General features: G+C 37.4%; 1 pseudogene; it reads left to right on the top strand.

Moving 5' to 3' along the window:
* Positions 1-2,612: 2,612 nt before the first annotated feature.
* Positions 2,613-4,275, top strand: LOC143669897 (cell division control protein 6 homolog pseudogene; annotated as a pseudogene).
* The last annotated feature ends 4,604 nt before the right edge of the window (positions 4,276-8,879 follow it).

Raw genomic sequence — 8,879 nt, 5'->3', positions numbered from 1 at the left:
TAGAAGATTTGTTTGAACATCTGTAATTAGTTGTTTCAGCCCATGTATCTCATCTGAAGTTTTAGTTTGAACTTTGAGCCATATCTCCATGCTTCCTAACATGACTTGTGATTTTTTCTGGTGTCTAGGCATCTGATTTTTTATTGCAGAGGTTGTTTTATCTATGCATCTAGGTATTTCTTGTTGGATGGCTTTGTCCTCTATCAGTTCTTTGACATTTAGTTCAACTTATTCTAGGCCTCAAGCATGGTTTCTGTCTAACTTATCAGTATTTTTTCAGCTCTTATTTTTTCAATTCCTGTCTTTCATATATGGGATTTTTTTTTTGATTACTCTTTTTTGTGCAGTTGTTTCACCCCCAGGCAAAAAGCTTTCTTTTCTCTCTTCCTCCAGAGGGAACATTGATCTCTGTCTTTTATTTGCCTCTAACATTTTAACACTCCTTCCATTACCCCTAGCAACTCTTACATGGAGGGATGATTATGGGAAGATGGCCACCTTAAAGAGGATCTACCCCAATCAGGTTTTCCCAGACAAGACAGGGATTCCAGTCTTTCTTGTAAAGATTCCTAATTCTTTGCTTCTCCTGTCCTACCCAGCAGATGGTGCTTGTCAGTCCACTGCTCCCCACATGCTTAAAGTGTTACTATGCATTTAATTCTCATCAGACCCTGCCCATGCAAGGGGAATGGTTGAGACAGAAGCTGTAGAAAAGTTAGGCTTAAACTGTTTCTATTTTCCCCGCTCTTAGGGTCTGGATTCTCTAAATAACAATCACTGCCTGTGCTCAGCCTTGCCCCACTCCACACATGCCTTTCTGGAGGAGGAGTCACTCTTAAGCCCCCTGTTCCTTGCAGGCTGGAAAAGTTACAAGACTCTCAAGAAACCCCACTTTCACTCCTGGTGGACTATACTTTAAACAGAGGCTGGACTATACTTTTTTTTGGTTGAAACTGTTGATGATATTCCAACCCCTGGGGTCTACATTCTTTGAGTGAGAACAACCACTTGCACTGGCTCTTGCTCACCCTTTTCTTGGGGAAGATACACCTCTTATGGAAAGCACCTCTTCCTGATAATTTACTTGGACTCTCAGTCTACCCTACTTCCACCCATGCCTGGGACAGGGCTGAAAATGGAGAATGCTGGCTGCTTTCTTTAATGGGCTACTTTAAAAATAAACTCTGAAATTCTAGGACTGATATTAGTAGAGCTCTGAGATCTTTGATTAAAGAGCAAACCACCTGCTGGAAAAGCATGTTGTCAATGATGGTATCTCAGAGTCTCCCAGGATGACAGACTTGGAAAGTATCCCATAATTATTCTATCCCCTAACATTTTTAAGCTCTACATTTGAAGTCATTTCTTTTCATATTTTCTCTAAACTGAAATGGGCATGAATATTTTTCAGTAACTCTTACTTTAATTAAATCCTCAACACTGCTTACTGAGGAAGAAGTGGTGTGATTTGCAAGGATGACGAATGCAATCCCTTAGTGTGTAAGGTCAGTGGATACAAATGTGAATGCTCTGTATTTGGCTCAGCTTTCCCATTCCCACTTATTATACAGTTCATTCATTCAGTGAAAAGAGAACAAGCAGGTGCATATATGTGAGTGCTATAATGTGTGCTATTAAATGTATATGGTCACTGCATGTGCATGCAAATGTGCTTGTAGATTATCATGTGTGGGTGTGAACGTACCTAAGTGTTTCCACATGTTTTTGTGTGCACTATCTTGTGTGTATTGGTATCATGAGCTAAACAGAATATTTTCTAGTTGCTGTGCTTAAGGTTGTGAAAAAAACAGACAAAAATCTAGTTAATAGATTTTAGTGAAGTGAACATTGTTCATGTTGTAAGCATATTGTTGCTGAAATGTCCATGAGTAGCCATTATCATTAACTGAATTTATTTCATTTGTTGGTTCTTGCCTTAAATTTGAAAACTGAAATACCCCTGTTCTGTGGTTGCCTCACTGTCCACATGCTCCACACTTGAAAAGGCCCCTTGGGTTACAGGAGTCTTTCTGAAGAGGTATTTTAAATACATAGAAATCAAGAATTCTGATGCTGAAAATGTGGGTATTTGTCATTATATACTTGGAAAAAGTACCCATTTTATTTGTATATTATTGAGGTGTCATTTTGTTGCATGCACGGTCAGTGGCCACCACCTTCACATTTAGAGCCTCAGTGTATTATCAGAGTGGGATACTGGGAGTGAGCACAGGTGGGAGCATGAGCCAGTTCAGCCTGGTTCTAACTCATCATCTCCACCACAGGCACCCTGAAGAGGGCTGGGGTGATAGTTAAGGTGGAGGATTCCCCTTCCTTCCTTCCTCCTTTTACCACCATCTGCCAATATCCCATGCTGTGCCCAGACCTGCAAAGAGGAAAACATGATTCAAACATGGATTCTGACTGCTGATCACTTGCTTTATACTAAGGAATAGAAATAAGTGAAAATCAGGCACATCTGGGCTTTGCTGCTGTGGGTGTGTGGTTTTTGCAGGAATTTGTTGGGGATAATTCCTGGAGCCATGTGCATGAGATAAATGTGAGAACGATCCTGCATGGAGGTGATACAATCCATTAAGCCTTCTGCCATCATGCCTCAAACCCAATCCCAGTCATGGGCTACAATTAATTTTCTGAAAAAAAGCTGTCTTGGACATTGGGCAAAGCTAAAAATTGTAGTGACACCAAACTAGAACTGATTAATGTCCAAACTGTCCCTTGTTCTCCTCACATAAAAACTCTGCCTCTCAGCTGCAGAAAATGTCTAAGTGATGTCAATCTGTGCAACACTCTCCAGTTGCCTTCTTGTTCTCCACCAAAGAAAGGCAAGAAATAGAATGCCCTCCTTGCTCACATATACCTAAGGGGTGCAGATTGCTATTTGACAATCAGCTAACAGTTAAGTTTCCTAGCAAAAGAGAACAAGCCAGAGTTCACCAAAGTAAAGTGCTTTCCTCCATTCTAAAGGGTCAAGAAATCACAACCTATTCTGAGCAGAGATGTCCACTGGAGAAAGAATCTGCCTGTGTAAGACTCTTCAATCAGGAAGACACTTGCTACCAACAAGCAAAGCTAGTCCTGAATACAGCTGTCCCAGATCAGCTGCCTGCCAGGGAAAAGGAGATGGATGTCATAGGGGATTTTCTGAGGGGGCATATCTTTCGGGAAAAAAGCTAGAAATCTTTATCTTTCTGGTGCTCCTGGAACTGAAAAAACTGACAAATTCTGCAAGGCCTCAAGGAGGAATTGAAAAGCTCTGAAACTATCATGCTGAATTGCATGTCCTTGAGGAGTGCTCAGGCTGTATTCCCAGCTATTGTCAGGAGAATTGTCAAGAAGAAGTATCCAGGACAGCTGGGAATGACATGATGAGGAAGTTGGAAAAACACAAGACTGCAGAAAAGGGCCCCATGATCATGTTACTATTGGATGATATGGATCAGCTGGACAGCACAGCAAAGGGCAGGATGTATTGTACACATTGTTTGAATGGCTATGGCTAAGCAATCCTCAATTGGTGTTGATTGGTATTGCTAATACTCTGGATCTCATGGATAGAATTCTGCCTAGGCTTCAATCTAGAGAAAAATGCAAACCATGACTTTTGAACTTCCCACCTTATACCAGAAATCAGATAGCTGCTATCTTGCAGGATTGACTTAATCAAGTGTCTAGAGATCTGGTTATGGACAATGCTGCAGTTCAGTTCTGTTCTCACAAAGTCTCTGCTGTTTTGGGAGATGTTTGCAAAGTGTTAAATGTTTGCAGGAGAGCTTTTGAAATTTTAGAGTTAGATGTCAAAAGCCAGACTATCCTCAAACCATGTAAATCATCTTCTGAGTCTTTGGTCCCCAAGTGGGTCAGTCTTATTCACATTTCCTGTGACATTTCAGAAGTTCATGTTAACAGGATGGCTTTGAACCAAAAGGGAGCAGAAGATTCCTTCTCTCTTCAGCAGAAGATTTTGTTCTGCTCTTTGCTCCTCTTGACAAGGCAGTTGAAAAGCAAAGAGGCAAATCTAAGGAAGTTATATGAAGCCTATTGTAATGTCTGTCACAAACTGTAGGTGGCAGCTGTGGACCAGAGTGTTTGTTACCTTCAGGGCTCTCACAAACCAGGAGCATTTTAGAATTAAAGAAAAACAAGGAAACATGTTTCACGAAGGTATCTTTGAAGATTGAAGAGAAGGAAATAGAGTATGCTCTGAAAGACAAAGCCTTAATTGGAAATATTTTAGCTACTGGATTGGTTTAACTCTCTTTCTTCTCTTTCACTAATACCTCACCTATCAGTGGCATTTAGAAAAAATGAGTGTTCATCTGAGTATTTTATACATTCAGGTCTGAAAACAAATGGGGCATTTTTTACCTAAAACTGGTGAATTTTAATCTATAGCGTCATGAACATATTAACACAGAATAATGTCTTAGGGACTTTTAAATTTTTACCCATAAAAATCACCAACTAGACCCTTCTAAAATAACATTTACTACCTCTATCATTTGTGTGTCTCTAGCAAGAATGCTTACAAGGATGCTGAATTATGTTGTAGAGAGTACATATTTTTGCTTCTTAGTGTCCTCAAACATTGGTGTATTTTGTTAAGAACTTTGGAGTTAACATAAGAAGCATGAAAAAAGATGACAGGAAAGTAAGCAAAGTGTACATGGAAATTCAGAGAACACTTTGGTCATAGAATTTCTTTTTTGAAGTATACTGTGTTCATTTTGCAGATGCCACATTGTGACAATTTAAGGACTCATTGAGTTTCTTGGGAACTCCCAAGGTTGTGGGGGTGGTAAGGAGTATGTAACTCTATGGATTGTGAATATATTTATTTCACTTTGAAAAAAACAGAAGAAATGAGTGAAAATAAGACCATAAGAAGTACTTCACAGTAATGAGTCAACTCATAAGGAAGGAACTGTATTGACTCCCCTAACCCAGAACCAGGATGCCCCTCCTGGCTTCCAGTGAGGTGTTTGGGTCAAGTCATTCCCAAGAGGGATGCATCAGTATGGCTGAGCTTGGGTGTTACTCACATTCTGGACTAACAGCAAGCTCTCTTGCTTATCTTGGGAGATACATGCCCACAGAACTGAAGCCTTGGATCTTCTCAGGTGCAGAAGCTAAATTGATATTTCAGAAATGCTAAGAACCCCTGAGGACAATTGTGAGAGCCACACACTTCCTACCTCAGAATATTTATCCTTGTATAAGAAGAAATGTCTTAAAAATATATAAAATGTACAGATATGAAACTCATTGAAATGTACAGATATAAAACCCATTGAAATGAAAGTCTCATAATGTCCTGTGATCTTTAAGCTCCACAGTAGTTTATATCCGTCCATATATCTGTTCATTCATTCATTCACATATTTAGTGAATTGTGAATGTGTATGTGCATTTAAGATACGGTTTTGGGTACAAAAGTGAACAAAATAGTCATTTTGGAAATTACACTATAGTTTGGTGACTGACATAAAAGAAATGACACAGGAATATGTGGTTACAAGATGAGGTAAATGGTATAAACAAAACAACCAATAAAGAGGGTGGTCCAGACAGTCATTGATGATCTGATCTACATTATGAAAGGCACTTGGAAGTCCTTACATGGGTGGAATATTTAAACTGAGTTCTAAGGAATTAACTAGAACACAGGATGTCCAATTGTCCCAAAATCATTTGTTGAAAAGAATATCCATTCTCTACTGAATTGCCTTTTTACTATTATTTAATCCAAGATCAAAAACATTTACTCCTATCATTTCTTCCAATAAATTTATAGCTTAGCTTATATTTAGGTTTATGATCCATTCTGTATTAATTTTTAGAATTAAAGTGTGACGATGAAGTCAATTTTGTTCTTTTGGATGTGGATCAGCTGTTGTCCATAACTAGAATGGGAAAACTATCCTATCCCCATTGACTTGTCTTGGAACCCTGAATTAAAATCAATCGATGGAAAATGTAAGGGTTTATTTATGGTCTACCAATCAATTTGGAGAGTATTGCTTTCTTAACAACATTATGTTTTCTAGTCTGTAAAAATGGGATATCTTTCCATTTATTTAGCTCATATAAATTTCTTTCCACAATGTTTTGTAGTTTTCAGTGTACAAATCATATAGCCCTCTTGTTAAATGTATTCCTAAATATTTTATTCTTTTTCAGGTTATTGTAAAAGGAATGTCTTCTTAATTCTATTTTCAAATTTTTCATTTCTAGCTTATAAAAATAAAATTGACTTTTGTATGTTGATTGGGCAACTGTTGAACTCATTTATTAGTTATAACATTTCTGTGGATACCTTGTGATTTTTACATATTGTTTTATGCAATTACTTTTTACATCCATTAGGATAAATAGGTGAAGAAATAGGCAGTATGAAATTACAATGTCTTTTGGAATTTCTTTATATAATTCTTTACAAGTATTCACTGTTTTTTTATATAAGCTTGAATTACTGTGTAGTGTCACTTGCTTTTAACCTAAACAACTTCTTTTAGTAGTTCTCTTAAGGACATTCTGCTGGCAATAAATTCTCCCAATTATAGTTTATCCATAAATGATTTTATTTCTCCTTCATTTTTGAAAGGTGGTCCTGTTGTATATAAAATTCTTGGTTGATAGTTTTACTTTATTTTCCTTCGGTGCTTAAACACATCATCCTACTGTGTTCTAGTCTTCATTGTCTGTTAATGTTATTGGAGTTTTCTTGTATGTGATGAGTTGTTCTTCTCTTGCTTTTCTCAAGGTATTCTCTTTGTTTTCTGGATTTCAACAATTTACTATGATGTATCTGTGAGTAGAGTTTTTTATTTTATTCTACTTAGATTTTGTTGACCTTCTTGGATGTGTAGATTAATGATTTTTTAAATCAGATTTGGGATGTTTTGGGTCTTTATTTTCTCAAATATTTGTGTATTCTTTATCTTTTTCTTTTCTTGTGGCACTCTCAATATACATGCCTTGGTGCACTTATGTTATTCCACATTTCTTTAAAGCTCCAATCACTTTTCATCCTTCTTTATTCTGTGTTTTTCAGATTGCATAATCTCTATTATTCTAACTTCAGGCTTATTGACTGTTTTTTATACCAGCTCATATCTGTTTTTGAGCCCCTTTAGTTAATTTCTTCATTTCAGTTTTTACTTTCCTACTCTACAATTTCCATTTGGTTCTTTTAAAAAAATCTGGATAATTGTTGATATTATCTATTTGATTGGACATTGTCATCTCATATTCTTTTAATTCTTCAAACATGGTTTCATTTAATTTGTTTAAACATATTTATAAGTGTTCCATTGAAGATTTTGTTAAGTCCAGCAGCTGTGCTTCCACAAAATCAGTTTCTACTGCTAGTTATTTTTCCTACATACGGGCTACAGTTTCCTATTTCTTTGCATGTGTCATTTTTGTCATTGAAACTAGACATTTTAGACAATATATTCTAGCAATTTTGGATACTGGTTCTTTTCTCTGGGGTTTGTAACTTTATTTGCTTATTTGGTAACTTGGATGGACTATTTTAGTGAAGTCTATCAGAGTGTGTACCAGCACTGGGCATATGCACAGGCTCATATGACTTTGATTTTTAGATGGACTCTCTTTGGCTGTGTATTTTCCCAATCTTGCATAAACTGCTTGAAGGTCTGCCTCTATTGATATCACACCCAGCTGTTAATTGTTTTTAGCAATATCTTGGGGTCATACTTTGCTTCAAAGTCTTATCCAATTAAAATCAGACCCCTTTATAGGGGAAAAATTTTCCAATCTTTGAGGCTTGTACTGCCCCCAGGAAGACTCTTCATAGCTTTCTCTTTCCCTTTTCTCTCTCTTAAATATCTACCTGTTCTAGTTTACCAGAGAAAGGCTGTGGATTCTTTTGCCCAGTGCACTCAATAACCAATTCCTGAAACACCAGGGTTTCAAAGAGAGAAAGAGTTTATTACTAGGCATGGAGTAGGAGAAGAGATGGCCTAGTAGCCGAAAATCTGTCTCCCTAAACTGCAGTAATTCAGATGGCTTTGTTAGAGAAGAGATGGGTAGGGTTTAGGATAATGAACACAGTGGCCCCAGATGATATAATTAAAGGTGATTGGATTATTGAGCATATGCAGATTGATTACATGCTTAGTCACAGAACGTATGACGAAATGGTGGAATGAGGTATAGGTGACTTGTAGGTTAAAGTCTAAGCTACTTCACATGTTTGGCATGCCCAATTTTGTTAGATCCATTCTTGGTCACCAAGATAACTTTGGACTTGGGGTGGGTTATTTCTGAGTGGACCCAAGATCCTTCATTAATAAACATGAGGGGTTGTCTTTAGTGATTACAATACTCTAAAGGTGAACAAGTGGAAGTTAGTCACAAGGTTTTTACAATCACAGAGGCAGAAGATAAGGGCTATACAATCATTATCAGAGATCAAGGTGGCTGGATTACAATTTAGAGATTTCCGGAATTTCCTTCTGTCTGCTCCAATATACCAGAAAGCAAAAAAGGAATATTTATATAATGATCCAGTAATCAAAACCATCGCTTAAATCCTGATTTCTCAGTTACACTGGTTCTGAAAATACCCTTTGGCATCATTATGGGTTGAACTATTTCACCCAAAACTTTGTTGAAGTTCTATTTGCTGGCACAGGGTCTTTGCAGAATTAGTCAGGTTAAACTGAGGTCATAATGAATTAGAGTTGCCTCTAAACCTCCGATCTTTATAAGAAGAATATACATAAACACAGACACAGAGGGAAGAAGGCCATGTGAACATGAGGCAGAGGATGGAGTTATGCTGTTTGCTAATAGCATGGAATGCCAAAGATTGCCAGAAGTTAGGAAGA

Source organism: Tamandua tetradactyla, chromosome 26, assembly GCF_023851605.1.
Source record: "Tamandua tetradactyla isolate mTamTet1 chromosome 26, mTamTet1.pri, whole genome shotgun sequence".
NCBI classification, from domain to species: Eukaryota; Metazoa; Chordata; class Mammalia; order Pilosa; family Myrmecophagidae; genus Tamandua; species Tamandua tetradactyla.
The sequence above is the reverse complement of the archived record's forward strand: the minus strand, read 5'-3'. Positions and strand labels throughout refer to the sequence as shown.